We start from the raw sequence: 21,037 nt of genomic DNA, 5'->3' as shown, positions 1-21,037 counted from the left end.
AAGAGATATATTACAAGTACCTCAAACATCTTGGGCGATTTGGTTTGCCTGGAACGCGCCAAGGAATAGACCCAATCTGTAGTGTTTTGATTTCTTCTTCTTTTAATTTCCTGGCAGACTATTGCAGACACGAGAAATGCATTGCTGCCTCCTGCCGGTTTAAAAACAACAACGCATTTTGTCTTTGCAAACGGAAATTATGTGATTGTATATTTGCATATAAAGCATGAAACTTAGAAACGATCACAAGTGATCAGTGAAGGCGCATTCTGATGCCAGGTGTGAACTGACGTACTTAAAGTTGTCCACTTGTGATCGGATCGCCCGAACCACATGTTAATTCCAGATGTAAACAGTGGTTTAGATCTGTCACAGAGTCGATGGCCCCCCCATCAGCTAGGAAACTCAAAGCCAACAAGGAAGCAGTGATAAGACCTGGATGCTGTGGCCTGGTGTAGAATAGTTCACACACTGTTTTTCTGACCTCCTGCACCCTTCAGCTGACCACCCTGAAACGCTGACTTTTTTGTTACGCCCGCTGTGATGCTGCTCCACCCGCACGCCCTTCCCTCTTGACAGGATGTCCATGAAAGCCTCCCTTTCGCCCCCTCCACCTGTTTTCACACCCAGCAAGCTGAAGAGGCTCCTTTTCATGCCGTTGCTATGCATTTGAAGTGTCCAGTTGCTGAACACATACACTCCAGACGGTCCGTGGTTTGTGCCTTTGATAGCTGGAATGCTGTTTTGGATTTTCTTATGCAGCTACAGGTCAAAATGCACCAAACTTTAAGCCAATTTACTGTCCAGCTTTACAGAAGAAACGTGGCTTTGTATAGCTGTGCCTCTCATCCAATTTGTTTCCACTTAACCTGCTCTAATTCACCCAGTTTTGCTTAATTGCAACTCAAATTGAGGGGATGAAAGCAGCAGCCACCTCCTCTGCTGCACAGTATATCAGTAGTTTGTTGCAACTGGTGTGGATAATTCCCACTCTACAATAACAGAGCAGTTTTATGTTCCCCCTGAGAGCCACTAACATTGAAGACAGTCGGTTGACCCACTTTGCCAGATTTCCACAATCTGCAATTCCAAACATTCCCCAGGCTTTTAAGTCTTTACAATGCCAAGAAATAACAAAACACAGATCACATGGAAATATGACAGGAAGTTTGAATCAATTTATCAGTTTATCTTCTTTTACAACATCAACAAAAACAGTGAAATGCACATTGTAGCAAAGCAGTTTATTGACTTTTGTAATTTTATCGGATCTGTAGCGAAGCAGTGAGAGCGGGACACAGTAGCAGGAAGGGGTTAGTGCTCAAACAAAATGCTGTCACTTTGATCATTTCCTACTGGTCTTTGATCTCACCACTCTTGAAAGGGTGATAATGATGTTTAATTGATTATTTAGAATGAACAAGCATGGTTTGCTCTCGTATCATTCATTCCTCCCTTTTTCTATGTGCTCTCTCCAAAAGAAGATCGCTTGCATACCATATTGCCCCTTCCCTTTCTTCTTCTAAAACAAATAAAGACATCAAACATCAAAGCTGTTCTTGGTTAATAAAAGAAGACCTCAAATATTTTCCATTATGTTTGACATGGTTTCGCCAACCAGAGGAATAAAAACAGGATGGAATAAAATGGCGCTTTTTTGTTGTTGTTGCTCCGTTTCTGTTACAGAAGTTAAGCAGACCAAACTTGAGCCTTTTCTTTGATCTTGTTGGCTCTAATTATTCAAAGGTAGCCTTTCTCTCTTCTACTTCTCTTCTGAGACACAAGTCCCCCCACCCATCTCTAGAACACACTCCACCGCTGTCCCTTCTTACTGTCCCTTTCCACCCTCCTGATTATGATATCCAGAGTTCAGGCTAAAACAACAGTCTGTCAGAGGATCACTTTCCTTTGAAGTCGATGTCAGTCAGTTGTGTTTCTGTCCTGGGCCAGAGCACTGACCCCTGACCTCCAGTGATTACTTTCGTGGTGCAGCCAAGCAGAGATAACTGTAAATGCAGGCCTTTGATATCCACTTGAGAACGGAAGGTTGAGCCTGAAGGGAAATACAATGAGCACACACACTCACACACAGATAGACAGACAAGGCACCATATGGCAGAGGTCAAGGAAACATGGGTACGACTTCCTGATCAAAGCTGGGACACAAAGATATTTGAACCTCTCAGAACCCAAACCAGGGAAGATTTGTGGAGGGCTGCTACGTCAGCGAGCACCTGAGCGACACTTCAATGGCGACAATGTAGCCGGCCGCGATTGGTCATTTTGTTGCTTTTGTCGCTGTAGTATGAATGCAGCATTAGTTTTTGTACAGATTAAAACAAACAAGAGATAATTGTCTGATGGGCAGATGTTGTTACCTTTAGACAGAGTCAGGCTAGCTGTTTCCCCCCTGTTTCCAGTCTTTGTGCAAAGCCAAACTTAGCTGCTGGCTGTAGCTTTGTATTTAGTGTACAGATATGAGATGTCACTTTCCCTTGATGAGGAGATTATTTTTTGCATTTTCTTTTCCAACAATTTTTCCTTTAAATCTCACATCAATAGCAGTATCTGTTTGCATCTGGATACATTTGCTATTATCTGCTTTTACTCACTCAAGGGTTTTGCCCAAGAGAAAAGGCTGTAAAACTGTCCAAGTTTAATTATTTCTGAGATGATGAAGAGTCAGAGAAATAGAGACAAAAAAGCTTTTAAGTTTACGGCTTTCTTCCACTTGTTGAGGTGCATTAGAAAAGGTGTGGGATGAATCAAATAGGAGAAGAAATTGAGAATGTAACTCTCCTCATTCAACACATGCTTCAGTGATGGGAAAGCAAAGAGTTTGTTTTGTTATTCAGTGTTTTGCTTTTTTTTTTTGTCTCTGCAGATGCCTTTTTTTCCTTCGGATGTTCTTTTATCTTTGAAATAAGTATTTAGTCAACATGACAATCTATTTTCATCCGTGTCCAGATGGCAGACTTGAAAATCAACACAATCGCACGGATAATATCCATTCTCACATGCGTAAAAATGTAAACAATTGTAAATATTCAATCTGCATTTGGCTCGTGAGCCAAACCCTCTGTCATAGCTGATTAACTCTTTGAGAATGGTGTTACAAAGCTATTATAATCATGTTTTGTTTTAATCAGCCGGAGGGAGTGTATTTAAGTCTTCAGAGAACGACATCAAGGGCCCAACACTCTGACATCGGCATATATAGTCATTACTGGAATCACTGTTGACATGTTCCGCTAAACAAGACCAAAGTCGACCGCGCTCTCATGTGAGGGACAAATGAAGATGAGCAGATGAGAGTTCCTGATGGGGACTCACTCTCTCTTCATCCTCCGCTGTAATTACGGCCTTTCTTTTTTCACTCTGTACTTCTTGTCGGCTGTGGTATTTTCTTGTTTTGTTTTTTTTTCCGAAGCAAAGAAAAAGCCAAAAGACTAGCATGCTGCTGGACTGAATGTCATGTTTGAGCTCAGAATAGTAAACACAAAACCTTGTAATTTGCAGAATGCTTTTGTCATCTTTACCTCTAATTTCTCTTTCAGCACAGACTGACCGCCACATATGAAGAGCGGGAATCAAAGGAAGCCGTGGAATGTGGCCGGGTAAAAATGAACACAAGAACGAATGACGCTTGCTCAGACCGCTGGCCTTACTATATGTGTCATTGCTCTTTATTTCACACCCAAAGGATTTTCAGTTCACATGCTTTCATAAAGAATTTGTCGTACGGGATGGATTGCTTTGCAGCAAGGAGTACAAGATGTAGAAGAAGTAAAACATAAAAATTGTTAAAAGTTAAGCTTTCATTGTGGCACGGAAAAGAAACCAGCGTGGTCCGAGTCTCGAAAGTGTTTTCATTCCAATGTGTCCCTACAACACGTGGTCCCTCTGGTTTTAAGATATATTATTGAGTATATCAGAATAACAACAATCGGTTAAATCACTTGGTACAGTTGTAGTAGTAGTTTTTGGCTGCATGTAGTCAGTACTTCATGGCACATTTCTGCAACATGAATGTGCATGAATATTTGAAACAAAAGTCCTGATGTTATTTAATCCATACTTGGTGTCAGGTGGTAAATCTGGTATGAACAGATGTGGAACAAAACCCTGCATGCCATCGGCCCTCCACATCGTAACACAGAAATAGAAAATATGAGATGTGCCTCGCAGCTTATGCTGTTTCAAACAGCTACCTCAGGAGGGAGCTGCAACTGCTCAGGATTCTGCTCTAGTTTCAGTCACAGCTCGACTGCAGGCTCTGTCACCTGTCACCTTCTCGACCTGCTCCTGTTTGTCCGTGCCACCTCATTTCATCATGTGAGCACTCCTGACATATGATGTAAGCGACAGCTTTGCTTGTAAAGTGAGAGTCACAATAAAATGACAGCAGTCTGTCAGCATTTCAGGTCATATTGTCTCTCTTTTGCCCTGTTAGTAGTCCTGTGATCTACCCGCTGTGTCCTTTCATGAGAGGAGAGTCAGACAAGCTGCTGGACGACTTCCTCCAGGTGACAAATGCTCTGTGCACATTATGTGTAATTCTACACCTATGTCAGTGTTGTCTTTTTTACTTTTTTATCCTTTTGGAGAAAGTGACTAGTTCGTATAATGCACTTGGTTAGTTGACAGGGCACCGCTTTCATGTCCTTCCATAATTACTTCCATTAGTTATGTGAGGGTGGAGGGTTTCAGCTGCTGTGTCTGAGATGGAATTTGCTCTCATTTAGTAGCAGTAGTTACCAGTGCCATCGGTAAATTTAACATTAAATCTTTCCGTCATTTTAACCAAGGGGTAACAGGATAAAGGACATTAAAAAGTTGGCCCTTCATTCATAGAAATCATAATAAGTTGTTACAATGATTTGTGAGTAACGTTGTTTTAGAATTAAGGCCTTGTCTTTCTCCCTTCCTTACATTAAACAGCAGCGTGTCGTCCTCTCTCTTTGAAATGTAAATAATTTTCCCGCTCCCATAGTAACACCTCCCATTTAAACAGCCTCAGCGTCATGCACCAGCTTTCCACTGATATGAACTTTGTTTAGGGGTAAAGTGAGAGAGAGAACCACTTGACTTGTGACAAACTTTAAAAGTCCCTTTCATGTTGTGGAAAAGCGATGAACTTCTGTTGTAGTTTATTGCCGGTGTGATTTTTAAAAGCATCGCCCTGGCTCTTTGAAGTGAGAACGTGTCTGTTTTTCCTCTGCAGTGGTGTAACTATGTCACTGCTTATCTGTTTCTTGTCTCTGATTGGATCAGATGAAAAGATTTTTTTCAATGTCCCGTGTTCCACTGGTCAGACTGAACTAAAACGGGTTCTAACACAGAGAACACATTGCATTCTGCGAAAGCAATTCAGTCGAGCAGGTGTCTTATCAAATCTGGTGGCTTGTCCTGTATTGGATGACATGAAGATGATTTGTTTGACACTCTGCTGTTGCTATACAGTGTGTGTAAACCTAAGAAGACTCAGCTTTAAACATTTATTCACTTTCTTGCCAAAAGTTAGATGAGAACTTCGAGACCGCTTTCATGTCTGTTAGCTTAGCTTAGCGTAAAGACTGGAAATAAGCTAGCCTGGCTCATTTCATCGGAAACGTGCTCCTCTATACCTCAATAATTAACATATTATATCTAATGCAGCAAAATAACAAAGTGTAAATAACATGTCCGGAGAGTGTCACTGGTTGTCTGCTCAGAATGACTCGGAAACATGGACACGGACACATCCAGGCTAGCTGTTTCCCCCTATTTCCAGCCTTATTGCTAAGCTAAGCTAACCAGTTTATGGCTACATATTAACCATACATGAGTGTACACATCAAGTATCAATCTTCTCATCTAACTTTCAGCAAGAAAGCAAATAAGTGTATTTTATAATGTTGATTTATTCATTTAATAGGACTGTTTTTATAGTCCTGTTTGGACTTAAGAAGATTGATTTACTGACAGAAATGCCCCCTCTTCAAAGTTAGCTGACCAGACCATAATGGTAATATATTTGCTCACTTTTTACAGATTTTGTCATGCATGCCTTCATGCTGCCGAAGCCAGTGCTTCATTATGCTTTTACTGCCTATTTCGGTCAAAATCGCACTGCGGTCACACACATCCAATTGTTCTCCTGACAGCTGTCTGTGCCTTTTATAATAGCTACTTGAAACAGAAGAAGGTTTTATTTTTCCTTCTGAGCATTATTTTTCCTGATTCATGTGTCTTTTTATGATGTTATTTCAGCTCCGAGCGGGTTTAGAAATAGTCTCAAAGTGCTATTCCCAAGCATTTATATACCTAACATATAAACAATTTTATTGCTCGAATGTAATTTTGTGGGCAGAAGTAAGGAGGGAAGACAAAAAAGACACGCATTTTTTGATTTCTTTCCAATAAATGTTTGGAATTGTAATAACCTCTGGGACAGACAGCCTGTTACTGTCTCATGTGGCTAGAGGATCCGGGTTGCTCTTTCTCTCTCTGTGGTATGCGTGTCCAAGGGCTTGTTACTCTTTGAGGCCTTGGTTTGTTTAATGAAGTGGTAATCTGTCTACACAGAGGATCACCCTTGAATCCTAAGTTCACTGTGTCAAGTGGCTCTGTTTATGAACTTCTTAGTGCCTCTAATAAAAATGGCTGTGCTTGAGATCAGTATGTCCGATACAATGATGTATTCCAGTGGCGTCTGTGATGCCACCTCCGCTAGGTTTGTATATGTTCATCCTGTTGCTGACATTGAAACCTATGCTTGTGGCTCTGCTCTGCTGAGGGCCAAATGCAAATTGTATCCTAGTGGGCAGCTGGCAGGGAAGTCCACGCAGGCCGAAGAAGGTTGCGTTCTGCCTGACTCGGGTGTGTTTTTGCAGCCCTTCTTTAAGGGTGCTGAGGACTTTCCAGCTGTGGCACTGCAGTTTGCCTCGGGAGCCATCAGCAAAACAACATCAACATTTGCGTTACAGAGAGAAGACTGAAAACACGATGTGTTTGAAATGTTAACTAAAGAAAACAAGCTGGCTAATGGTTTTGTATTTATATATTTTCTTTAGAGGCTTTGAAGTCAGACCCACATTGCATGTCAGCCCAAGGCAATTCTGGAAAGAAGACTATGACTGTGAATGTAAAGGCACCTAAAAAAAATGCTTGATTTCAACTCTGCTTCTGAGGACTTCACAGATTTCACTGAAGGATTTTCCTAAATGTTTGTGTTTTTGTGCCAGAAATTTGACCATTTTCGTTCAAATGTTATTGCTGCTGCTCCAAATGCCCTCAAGATCAAATCAACAGCGAATAGTTTTTATAGAGGCACTTTTCATGTGTTCAATTTCCCATATTTAGGAAACACTCGATTGTTCACTAAAAAACGTACAATTACTACAACCAGAGTTAGACCTGCGTATTTGTTTGTTCTTATCCTTTATTAAGTTACAAGGATTCAGTCCAGGTTCAGTCCAAAGAACATAAAGTGGTGGACTATTGAATGTATGAATTAGCCAATCCAATCCATAGTTGCCACAGTTTTTGTGTAATACGTAGCTCAGTAATGTTTCTGTACCCCATAATCAATTGACAATTTCATTACAATATCCTGTAATTTAAAACAAAGTATACTGTAGTTAAAAAATCGTCCACACATGATTAATTTACTATTCTTTCATAAGTTTTTACCTCTTTGCTTTAAGAACTCGTCTTTTGTTCCCCATAATCATATCATTGTACCCCATATTTATGGTGTAATTACACCATAAATGCTGAATAATTACACTATAATTTGCTGGCTTTCATCAAAAGCATTTGCCCGTCTTTTTATGCCTGAAGTCTAAACTAAATGGCCATCTTTAAACTTTATTTTCCGACCAGACAATTTTCTCCATCATTCGCAAGAAATTCTTCCTCGTTTGCATTTAGGCCTAATTAATGACTTCATCATTTACCAGTGAGTTCGGAACGACTTTCGACCAAATAAATAGTCCCGATGAAAACAACGAAATGCATCATCCAGTGTAAATGGAATTTCTTTTTGTTGACATTTTTTATCTAATTTATTGGCATCTGAAAACCTGCGCAAACAAAAGCCAAAATATTTGCATGGATAGTTTTTTTTACCAAATTTGGAGCCACATTTAATGTTCTGACGAATATTCAGTGCAGTCTACTAGATCCAATGTGTGTGTTTTGTTTGCTTGTGTGTGTGTATGTGTGCATGGGTGTGTGGGCTGGGGGTTATTACTGCTCCTTGTTGGTTGCGGCGCAGTTCTGTCTGTCCTGTGGGACATCTGTGGGTTGCGTGATGGGATGGTGGAACGGTGCTCTGTTAGTGGAGTTAAACAGGCACAGTCACGAGCTCTACCAGACGCCATGGGCACAAGTGGCCTTGTCTCTTTGAGGCTTCCTACACACGCACATATGCCGACATACTTTAACATAAAAACACAAACTGACACTGATACACAAACATAAAGCACAATTAGTTACAACCACAGGCTGATATCCTGACAAGTGTTTAGGAATAATTAATGCCACGGAAAGTCTTTCAATGGAGGACTTTTTTCATAGATGTTCCCACTGTCCTGCCCAAGCTGGCCAAATCTCAGAAAGCTGTGAATGAGTTGTCTTGCAGCTGCCAGCATTTTTGGTCTTTATTGGCTTACCAGCACATGTTTGATACATCCCAACCACACCAGCACCCACCATCCATATATCAGTGATGTATGCGGCCTGCACCATCTTTGAAATCCTTTACACATCAGCCAGAAATCTTAGTTTTATTCCTAATGTGTAGCTATCCAACGCTTTAATAGCTGCCTTTTATGGTTATTGATTTATTTTATTTGAGGAGGGAGTGGGTGTCTGTGTGTGTTAGCGTTTTATCTCCTTCTTGCCCAATTGTCAAAAAGCGAGCCATAAATCTCCCTGGAGGTTGAAAACAGAACATCCATTACAACGACCAACCGTTTCGTTCAAAGCGACACGAGATCCCACATAAGATGTGTTTTTTTGGTAGGAGATTAAGTGATATTGGCTGGTAAATGTTGTGTATCGAAGTGGTCACTGCACGACTCTCTTATTCTATAGCTGAAACGTTCTCATGTCAGACCCTGATAGATTTTAAATGATTTTAAGGTCAGAAGAGGATAATGAAGACCAGAGTGTAAACGGGCCAGAGTGATGTTAAAAGAGAGGAAAAACTTGGGGAGATCAAACAGCCAGTCTATTGACTTTGATGTTTGTCTCTTTCTTTCTGAGTCGTGGCTTCAGACATTTTATTAGTCTTCCACCAAGACGCTTCATCTCTTCTTCCTGCCACCTATTTTTCACACACAAATTTAAGGTTTTACTGGAACAAAATATCAGTGCAAAACTCTCAGATGAAAACATAAAGCCTCCTTTCCCTCGTCCATAGCTCAAATATTTCATATAAAGGATCACTAGCTTTACCTTAAAAGAATCTGCATACATCCACCTAATATTGTGGCCTCTTGAAAAGGCTCCACTTTCTAATGGCTCTGTGCCCCCTGTGTGGATAATGAGAAAAGGACGTGACACTTATGTGGTGTACTTTGAATGCATCCTCATAGGGATGCTCTTCATTCTGTTGTTCTGCTTTGTTTTGTTTTCCTCTGAGCTCGGATTTTTAGAAACAGACTAGCAGAGCCACACACACTGAGATGCCAGCATGGGAGGCCTGGCTGGCTTGGCAAGCAGGCTCAGTCCATCAGAGCTGTCGGCCTTTTATGAGATTACATGAAAGCGCGCGAAATAACGACAAGCGTTTGATCATCGGAGAGCAAGCTGATTTACTGCCGAACCCAACACCATAGCTTAGCCCTGGCAGAGCATCACCTACGCCCGCCTGAGAGAAAGATGAGAGTGAAACAACACAACCTCCCTCAACTTTCCCGCAGTTTACTGCGATGGCTTCAGGTAGAGGTTTGGTGCCAGGCATCCTGGTCCAATCCAACCACAAAGCATCGCCTTTACTGGGTGAACTAATGAGCTGATGCAGAGGAAATCTTTAACTTGTATCAGACATACACGCTCAACAGAAAGGAATTAACAGAATTCTTGTCAAACTAAATTGAAACGTCTGTTTTTAATATATGGGCATTATGTCATGGGATCACACTTCACTTTTGAAGTTGTTTCACCTGAGAGCAGTGGGATAATTTACCACATGTTTTTGTTGATTAAATAGATGATCGTGTTATTTGTTGTGGCATTTGGAAACTTGCCGCGGTTTGTGAAGAAGCACCTGGCTAATTCTGAGCGCCAGTTGTGAGTGTACTGTAGCATTGTAACACATTGGTAATATAAGTCAACAAAAGGCGATAAAATATTCATTAACACCAAATGCTGTTTACTAAAACTTACCCTCTGAGCCCAGTCCGACACTTTACCGTCAACGCCTGAGTATAAGTCAAGGCCACAAGGAAAAGCAACTAAACTGTGCTGCCATACTGGGAAGCACTTAGAATTAATGTGTTTGTTTGATAGCGGGTTGTTTTAAAGCTTTATATTCTACAAAAGCAACAGCTGTGGGTTTGTTTGATTATTTTGTGTGATACTCTTAAATCTGAATCTGGGATTGGGGATTGATTATGTACAAATGTGCCTAAAATCAACACACTAACTGGGCTTTTAAAAATGTTTGCCCATCCAATACGTGTCCAAAAGATTTGATGGCCTTTGATGAGCGAATGCCTCACAGAGATGGAGACAGACGAGAAAAGACAAAGACCCACTAGAAACCACAGTAGTCAATGGCATGCTTTACAAGACACAAAACATTGAACAAAAGAAAAAATAGGATAAAGGAAGTATTTGCTTCAAAGGTCTTCCTGTAAGTGTAATTTTCTAAAAGGGCTGGGTTGCCCCCGTTCTGTAATTAAGTTCTTCACATTGGGTTTGTCTGGAATTAAAAGGACTATTGCCACTTTTCAACATGGATGTTTTTATATGTCTATGTTTGTCTGTGGTGAAGGATGAAAGGGAGATGCCTTCCCCTGTCTCCTGAGAAGTCTTTACACCAGTGGAAAGTAGACGAGGGAGACTCTGCAGTGTTTGAACTTGTGTCTCGTGTCTTCCTCGTCTTCAACCAGTCAACAGAGGTGGTTTCATTTTTATTGTGTGCCTGACACTATGATGCGTTTGTTTTCTGTCCATAAACTCGGCCCAGGCGACCGTAGATGATCCCGACAGTAAGGACAGTGTCAGAAGTGTCTCCTCTTGATGAGGGAATGGTTTGTTTATCTTGTCAGACGCATATGGTCCTTCCCGATCCATTTCAGTTTCTTCGATTTATTCTCTAAACCAATCAACACACGTCTCCTCCGCGGCTCTTTGATTGTCTCAAGTTTGACATCAGTGCAATGGCCTTTGCTCTGGAGGAAACTGGAACGACAATCTTTTTCAAGTGTCTTACAAAGTGAAAATCTGATGACAGTAGTTGAGACTAGTGGACTGTAAAGCATTATCTGTGGTTCCGTGGTTTCTTCCTCAAAGTACAGCTCCGGGGCAGCTCTCAGAGTTCAATCACAACCCCTGCTCTGCTTCCAAGACTACTCTTGAAATGACAATGATACACTGACGTCAAACGCGGGTATTTTGCTAAAAACAAAAAAACCAAGGCAGAAAAATTATAATGATACAATAAGACGCTGCTGATTTTCCTGGAAGCTCTGATTCATTGGAGCCAATGAATTTAAGCTTCTTTGCTTTCTTAATACTTTTTTTTGTGTACCAGACATTATGTCTTCCTGATGAAGGATAGCATTCTTCAAAGGCACTTGATGTATAATTAATAACAGAAATCAGTCATTTGAAATTACAGCAGAGGACACCCAGGCCTCTTTGAACCCATCAAATCTCTATGGATGACTTGTGGTCTTTAATTAGCCAGGATTGAAGAAATTGGGTGGGGTCTGTCTACCATGTACCCACCACCTACCACAGGCGCCTCCACCAGCACCCTAAACTAAGGAGAAACTGTGTTTTTGATGCACAAACATTTTCTTCATATCTGACCCCAAAACATAAGCTTGAAGTCAATCCATTGACAGTGATTTTTCCCTTTTGGAAAATATCTCCTCATTCAGACAGCCATATTGGTTGGCCTTTGATTAAAAACACCACCAACAATCCTCACCGGCATCTCGCAGGCTACTGACGGAGCCTCCCCTCGTTTTAAGCATAACTTTTCTGTCAGTCAAAGCCCTGAGATGAACCACAAGCCTCAACCAGAGTCTGTGGTGGTGGTGTCTGTAAACTTCATGTGGTTCAGCCGTTCACGTATCCCTCCACCCCTCTCTGCCTCCAGACCCCACGGTTCGTACCTCAGGCGGCACAGTGTAGCCATCACATGCTTGTCTAAGCTCTGCCAGCTTTGTTTACGGCTCTCCCTTCCAGCTACTACAGTCAAGAGGTCTGTCAGTGAGACAAGAGCTAAATTTGGAACCGGGCCTGTGATTATCAGGATCATTTGAAAGTAAAGCTGTTCCCATTATGTGATAAGCCAGCAACCTAAACAATGACATACAGTATATTGTGGGAGCGTGACCTAACTATAACGTGGAAGTAAATACCTCTGATGTGCTTTGAAAATACGAATTCAGGCCGATGAGACTAAAAACTTCCGAGGTTTGTTCTCGAGATGCTTCCATCAGTCAACCGATACAAGACGGTGCCATTCACAAGGAAGGTCCACATCTGTCCAAAGTGTAGGGACAAAAAAACCATCTGTCCTTCCTCTCGCTCCTTCCTGTATTGTCCGTGCCATGGAGGTCTTGGTGAAAAACGGAGCATGTGGCCAGTCTCATGTTTCTCTCTACTCTCGGTGGGTGGTCCCATGGGGGGCTGTTTGATTATTCTGGGATAATCTTTTGATTACAATTCAATATGGCCCTCTTGGGAGAGGGAGAGCCAATGGAATTTCCTTTTTCTCTCTTGTGTGAGCAAAAGAGTTTGCCAGTCGCTTTGTTAATTTACCAGTTTTAGTTTCACATCTTCAGTGGACATATCCCAAAATCTGTTGTATTTGATATTGCTTTTCAAATTTGTGGGAGTAGAAATATGAAAATAAATCAGAAAGTGTATGCGTATTTGGCAAGATTTTCTCTTTTAACCGACATTTTGATTGACGTGTGCGTCTGCGGAAGGTTTGGGCATTCAAGAAAGAGGTGATTTACAAAAGAAAGACGTCACCGGAGCTTTGGGAAAAGATTAATGAAATACCGCCCATATACGCAATTGTTTGGTCTGGATGACACAATTATCTACCAAGGAAATTCATGGAGGAAAAGAAAGGGGAGGGGTGCGTATATATCATTCTTGTAGACTAATTCAGCTGAGATCAGTAGCCAAGATTACTTTTACAACTTGGAGTGCTGCCCTCTTGGTCTTACCTCAAAGACATATCTAAGAATTATTCTCTCTGCTGCTTTATATCGTCTATGTTTTTCTTCATGTGTGGTGGTGAACAGGTGCACCTGTCTTTGCAAAAGTCTGGCAGGAATTTAGCTTTTACTGGGAGGATAAGACTGCAATTCCTGGCCGATATCAACATGCAAGGACACAATTGAGAAAGTATCTACATGACCCCCCCCTGTTTTCAAACTATTTCCATTCTCTCCCCCCCCCCTCCTCCTCACTGTCCCTTTTGCTTTCTGTGCCCATAACGGGACAATGGATTAGCCTTCCCGTTTCCATGTGACCTCATCTGTGTTTGATTTTTCTGCCTACTTGAAATTGGCCATGGGGTTAACATTGAGTCCTTTGATCAGTCCTGCCAGGAATTGGACTTGTTTATTTTGTTTATCTGATGATGGCCCCTTAATGGGGGGGCATACATTTGGCAGGGGCATGCCTTGATGTGGGCCTTGATAGCTGCAGGACACAGAGAGAAGAGAGGACCAGGACCCTGTAATGGTCGGAGGTAAAGGAAAGACGATTGCAGATGTGGCTCCGGGACATCTGAACCTTGTCTCTCTCAGCCTCTTTCCTCCAACACTTATCTGACCCCATACAGATGGCCCCTCATCATCATCAAAAAGCACAGATACCCAGCATCCTTTCTCTCTTCAGCCGAAGCAACTCCTCTCCGTAGCTCTCTGAGATTGACATTTATTAATCCACGTGTGGACTCAACAATAGCTTCTCAAATGAGATGTTGCCTCGTTCCCCTCTTCATTGACTTGCTGACGGAGATGCAAGGAAACTGTGCGGGTAGACAGCCAGGCCCCATCCCATCACTTGCCTGGCTCGACCTCAGACCCCTGAAATGAAAGCTTTCCTCTCCTGCACCGCAGCTGGACTCCAGGGAGCCTGCAGAGGTCCTGTTTATTTGTGCAACAATGTAATCAGGGGGTCTGTCATTACAAGACCTAGCCTTTGCACCTTCTCTCTCCCCACCAGCCCCATCCTTTCTTCTGTTCCCCTCAGCTACCCTCCCCTCCTTTTACCATCTCTCTTTCACCACCCTCAATCTTTTTCTTTGAGCCTCATCATTATCCAAATCCTTTCGCTGACCCTTGTTGACCTTAGGATTTGTTTGATGTGGTACTGGCAAGGAGAGGAGATGAAATAAAGTTGAAAGTTTATTGTTTAATGGGGAGATTTCCATGATTAGGGTTTTAGAAATAAACTTTCCATCTCTTTACCTAAGAGATTGCCGAGTCCTGTGTGTTAATCTACCACGATGCCCATTGATGTTGGTCGACACATGCACACTTTCTCCTGCTCCAGTCAAAGGGGAAAAAAGTGTGTAGTGCGGTAACATGCTAATAATTTAGTCCGTTATGTTGTGGTTTAAATCATAAGATTCTTGCAGTTAAAAGCCAAGCGTACGTAAACAAGCTTGCACATGTGGCCACAATATTGCTGTTCTTCTGTCCAGAGAAGTTCTTTCTGTGGGAAAAGGGAGTGTTATCCATCCTTTTCATTCCCCACTGATACATGACAGAGCCCACAAGAGCCTCTGTGTTTTGTCCAAACGTATAGAAATTGTATGCCAAACAAATGACTGGAATACTTATTTTAAAACGTTTTTTTTAATGCAAAATAATTTATTTTTAATCTTTTTTGTAGCATTTTATTTTTTCTCAGAACATGTCCCTTTTCTAAAAGCAGCAGAAGTGGGACATGGCTAAAGTTGATATGTTCAATTCTCCATTCTGTTTTCTCTCCATGTTTGTAGTCATACATCTAAAATAACTAATGTGGGCCATGCGTGCCCATTTGATTTACAGTTTATGGAGAGTAAATTGAAGAATACTTCTAATTCCCTGCATCTTTATAACCTGTTGTGTTTTGCTATTCTGAGGTCTGTAGCTCATCCCGCTCACTTACTCATAATGACTTCCAAGCTCTTTTGCAAATCTATGATGTCTCTAGTTTCCGTGTTTGTCTCAGAGACAGACAGGCGGGTTAGTTTGGGCTGGTCTGCCTTCTGAACAACAGCATCTCCAGTCTGCGCCGCTCTGCACAGAAGAAGCATCTTGTTTTTCAACTGGTGGTTTTTCTTAAGCCACAATGTTTGATGTGGGCTTCCCTTAATCACACAACATGCTCTCTAAACATGAACTACATTCATCTTTGCTCCGGGACTTCTGGACTCTTTATTCCCCCCCTCCCACCTCCCCTGGGTTTGTTGCTGCTTTTGTTGAGTTATTGTGCAACAGAGTAGTGAGACAAGAGGAAGACAGTGGCCTTGATCTCAATGAAGTGATTTTGATCTGGCCAATCCAGCAATTAGGCTACTGAGGGAAGAGTGAACCTCTAATCCTGGATGAGACACATGTGTTCTTTGTAGTCCTAATGTCTCTCTTCCTCCTCTGTCCACATCACTATCTGATGGGACACAGAGTAAGTATTAAACCAATGCCTCAGATGGAAGCCTACCATTAAGATGGAGATGCTGTGCTCTTTGAGGCTTAGGACTTTTAATTATAAGCTGTGGACCCGATGTAGTTGTGTTTTCTTCATTCTGCTGAATAGAGGGTTTGCTCTGCGCTGGCTGGAGACATGGTGCCAGGCTCTGGAGTCAGCGTGTCACTGGCGGGTACTTTGTGGGTACGAGACGAGGCATGCCGCCACGCCAAGCCTGCCTTGTGGGACTCCTACAGGAGTCCAGAGTCCCACAAGGGGGCAGAGATAAAAGGCTTTTATCTTCCCTTCCCACCGCCCCCTTCCCCTCATGGCTCCAACTGACATGGCAGTAGGTTGAGGATAGAACTAGAATAACCGGAGCGGTTGTTAACATATCAGCCGTTGTTGAAGCTTCAAGGGCATCCAGTGAGATCAAAGCAAAGCATTCAGTCCCAAAGCATGACATTGTCTTGGACAACAATCCATCAAGCCTCCAATTCAGCTGTCAGTGAATGAGGAAGTGGTCATGAACGGCAATGGCAGGCCTTTCACTGTCCCCTAATGGGCTTTGATGATCCAGCACAAAGAAAGTGTCATAATGGTCTCATACAAAGTCTAATGTAATTTATTTCATTTGTTTATTGTCGACATTAAATCGAAAGACCCAACCCACACCTTTGTGTATTCAGTAAATGATGATGAATGTCTGACAAACGACTGCTACAGAGCAGTTTCTTTCTTTCCTACCCTTTTCTTTCTCTCCCCTCTCCCTGTTTCTTTATTTCGTCCTGTACATAGCAGCTCTTTTTCCTTTCCCCTCCAGGGTGCTATTGGGAATATCTGCCCATCCCCTCTGGGACTTCTTTATTTTTCAGTTTTGTTTTGTTTTTCAGGCACTCTGCATTTACACGCAGCAGCCCTTTGATGTTGTTGCCTGGGTGCTGGTGGACAAAAGAGCCTACATCAGCTGGATTTAAGGATGGGGTGGTGGGGATTGAGTAGGGGGGTGGGGGGATGAATAAAGAATCAAAGTAACTGGAATGGGGTTTGGAGGCGGAGGACTCCATGTGAAACCGTGAACCATGTACCCCTCTTAAATATGGGCCAGGAGTTCACAGTTGTCATTGCTTTTCTTTTTTGGCTCTGTTCCTCTGCATGCTCCATGCCATTGTCTCCATATATCTATATGTGGCCATGCTTGTTCATGCCTTTGTGGGCGCTGTATGTTCTCATTCTTCAAGTCGACCAATGGGGCAAAAAGGCCCAAATGTTACTCTTTCCAGTTAGATGATGTGATAAAAACCTTCCGCTGCCGTTGGACCTAGTGAACGTTTCTTCTGAGTACCGCTGCCTGGCTTTTTCAGTGTCACAATGCCACGCTGTTCTGTGGCACCTTGCTCTGTGGCACTGTGTTTATAACGTCTTCCACGCTGTGCTTTCTGCCCGCCTAGCCATGCACAGCAAGGGCTACTGATGCTACTGCAGCCCCTCACAACCCCACAGTGGGGGAGAGACAGTCTGTGCTCCCTCAGCCCATCAAATCCCCACAGGACCACTCTGGTCCACTGGAGGTGAATTCAGGGAGCAGCCTTTGGTGGTGCCGACACAGCAGCCCTCTTTCACCGAGGGCCTCATTAAACCTGACAACATCCCCTCCGCCTGGGCTTTATTCTTCAGCTGGCTTAATGCTAAATGGCAATTAAAGGCATCACCAAGGTGCAGGTATTAATGCGTTTGAGGAGCACAAAAGCTTTGTAAGATAGAAATTACAGCTAAACAGTCATTTAAAGTTTTCTTTGCCATTTGAGGAAAGATACACTTTGTGTTACGTAGGTCACCCTGTGTAACCTTTTATTCAGCATTTGAGCGTGCAAAATAAGAGTAAAAGCTAAATAAAAGTCTAAATATTCGATAGCTTTGCATAACAGAGTACCACGAAAATGTGAAAACAAAGCAACAAGAGCAGGGACAGTTCGTTGCAATCAACCCACCAAAAAAAACCGCATGAATCTGCAGTGAGTTTTTTCAGCTCATTGTTTAGACCGCCACTGTTTTGGTTCACTCTCATCCCATTGTTGTCAGCCACAGCAGGCAGCTGTTTTCAGTGAAAAGTCTGTAAAAAACAACAACTATACACTACCTGCTTAATACCAAGTGTAGACAGGTACACCGCAGACAGGCACAGTTGGCACTAGTTGGTGAACATAGTAGAGAATCTAACAGCTAAACAGTCAGATATAACTCAGCGGTTGGTAGAGAGATCATTTTGGTTTGGTAGCCAGAATCATGTCTCCAAATGAATAATAACGCTGCTGCATATCTGCTGGAAGTCTAAATAGGGTAATAAAGTATTTGCTAACAATTTCGCAATATCAACTCACACCGAAATGTGACGAAAATCTCAATGTTGTGTTCACAACTTGTTTCTGGTGCCCCCAAGTGGCCAGAAAGCTTTAAAGCTGTTATTACAGCTTTACATTTGTGAGACTATCAAGGGATGTTTTCAGGAATCATTGCAGATTTGTTTGTGATTCTATAAACACTTTAATTGAAACATGGACTAGAACAAAGAGCTTCACCTGCTGGACCTCCACATTTATGTCTTGGACAGTTTTAGTTGTTTGCAAGGTGGAAACTTCAGGTAATGCCGTCAAACTGATCACAGCAGTTTTGTTGCCAGGTTGTTTTCCACTATAATTAGCAGATCAAAGCTTAATGTTCTGTGTCACTTGTTTAACTCACTCCACATATACAGTCATCAGAGTCTGTTTAGATCCCGTACCCGCCAGGCCCCGCTCCTCCATGGATTACTTGTGGACATACATCTTCACTTTTTATTTATTTGCTTGTGTGCAGTCACAAAACAAGCAGAGGGCAAAGAGCATGGGCTCCACATGCCTGGAGGGGCTCCTCTATGTAAACCACCAGACCCGGCTGGCAAATGGATCCAATTGGATTGCACAGATGAATGAAGACAGTGTAAACAGTCTGTGAACCATCAATATGTACTTCAGCGTGGTGGAGGGATGCAACTGTAACATCTGTCCCACCAGCTCCACTGGAGAGTGATTAGGCCATATGTATAGGCAGCACAGGAAACAGACCCACAGCTTATCTTATTGCAGACAGGTTTAACACAGCTGGTTTTTAGAGGACAATAAGAGATTTCAAGGAAAGACAAGGCACTGGCTGCCTGTACTGTATTTGGTAGTCGCATAGTGTGTTGTGAAAGCGTACTCCTCTGTGAATCCTTTCCAGCTGATTTTATCGCCAGTTTTTGATTCAGAGAAAGCGCAGAAACTGAAGACATTTCGCTAACATTTCACCGACTCTCTCAAGACTTCAAACACACAGTGAAATAACAAAAGGAAGTCTGGCAATCGAAACGTGGCTTTGTTTGTCCATCTCTATCATTACCACATTTTGAGGTTTTTTGCATTTCAAAAATCATGTCTGCAGCCATATAAGATAGACTTAAGTAGTTTACTCAGCTGTGGATGAACAAGCTCTGCTTCCCCTCTCAGCATCTGAGAGGCAGTGAAGAATCAAATTGCTCTGATGGCTGGGGTTTTTACATTGTTGCTGAGTAGCTGACCTTCCTTTTCGTGTTGTGACAATATTTCTTCAACTAAGAAAGATGAAGGAAGGAGATAGGGCTGCGGTCAGCAAATACAAGGTTTCACAACCTCAAAAGCAAAGTGCGTGTTACGTTCTGTCCTTTCTGTGCTTTCTCCACCTGGGTCAGCAGCGCAACACCCTGAGATACCCATTCATAAAAAAAGCCTGTGTGTAAACTTTTCCCATGACCTCAGTGGGATGGAAATGGATCTGCTGTTGGCCGTGAAACACCTGTATTTGACAGTGAATTATTATTTGATCCATCTGTTCCTCATGAGCGGCTTCAACGGACAATACACACTTTAAACATCGCTCATATTTAGAAACAAAACATCGTCATAGAATGAATGTATATGCAGTTCCCATACGTACATGTTTTATATGTTTTTGTTATAGTATTGAGTTGTACAGTTTTCAACATGTGATGGTGACTGAATAATAAATTGATTATTGAAAAAAGAATCAATACATCAGTCAATAAGTAGTAGCAGCCCTCATGTTTTTTTTTACAAAAGTGCGTCAGATGATTGAGTAAAGGCATTCTTTAAATTTTTGCTCGGTGAATGGTTTCTTTTGTAGTTGATACATTTCATATCATCACTCTGAACTATGTCTCTGTTGAATGCCTTTTTCTTTTGGAAAGGTCTTCATCCAGCCCAGAAAATAGAAACCAGCAGCTCACTTTAGAGACCTTAATCGAAAGCACATTTCAGCAGAATTGTCACTCCTATCCTACCGCTGTTATGCATTTCAGCTCTTTTTTATTTAGGGGACAGTGGATTACTGTGTAGTTATGTGGTCAGATCTATACAGTGTCGATATAATCTGCGTCGGTAATCTGGGACACCTCACATACTGAAATGCCACACTAAAATGGCTTGTTTTCTTCTTTGTACATTTTTGTCTGAGATTTCCTGTCAGGCAGCAATTGTAAGTCAACTAAGTCTTCACTCCCACGCAGCTCCACAGCTCAGTGATCCTGGTTTCAGTGTCAGGGATGGTAGCTCCATGGTGCTATTAGTTAGCAGGATCAGTGCTGGATGGGGGGAAATGGAAGAGGAACTGGGGGACACCTGGCCTTTTCTCTTTGGGCGCTCAGACATGTCCTCTTTGCCTCTTGACAGAATCAGGATGCAGGATATTGCCCTCCCACTGATGAAGCTTCTCAGCCAGTGTAGTGTATCAATGCAACATCCAACAGCACCACCGGGATATCTGGTCGCAGTAGGCGGTCCTGCTTCCACTCTGCGAGTCATTCTCATGCTCTTATATATGACAGAAGATTATCTTTCGGCCCAAATTAGGCACCTATCACACCGGGCTCATTTAGCACACTAGAAAGACTGATTTAGAGCATGCTGAGACACATGGAGCTCCGTTGAAAACGTTGCTCTTTTGTTGGATAATATCACCATATTAAGACCTTTACATAGAGTGAGAGGTGAAGAGAAAAAAAAGGTGAAAGAGAAAGGAGATGAACTGTTTAGCTAACAGTCCCTTAGTCAGACACCATAAAAGCCTCTGCACATTATGTCAAAAGAGTCTTTCTTTT

The sequence above is a fragment of the Cottoperca gobio genome, chromosome 8, assembly GCF_900634415.1.
Source record: "Cottoperca gobio chromosome 8, fCotGob3.1, whole genome shotgun sequence".
NCBI classification, from domain to species: domain Eukaryota; kingdom Metazoa; phylum Chordata; class Actinopteri; order Perciformes; family Bovichtidae; genus Cottoperca; species Cottoperca gobio.
This window is presented reverse-complemented; position numbering follows the sequence as displayed.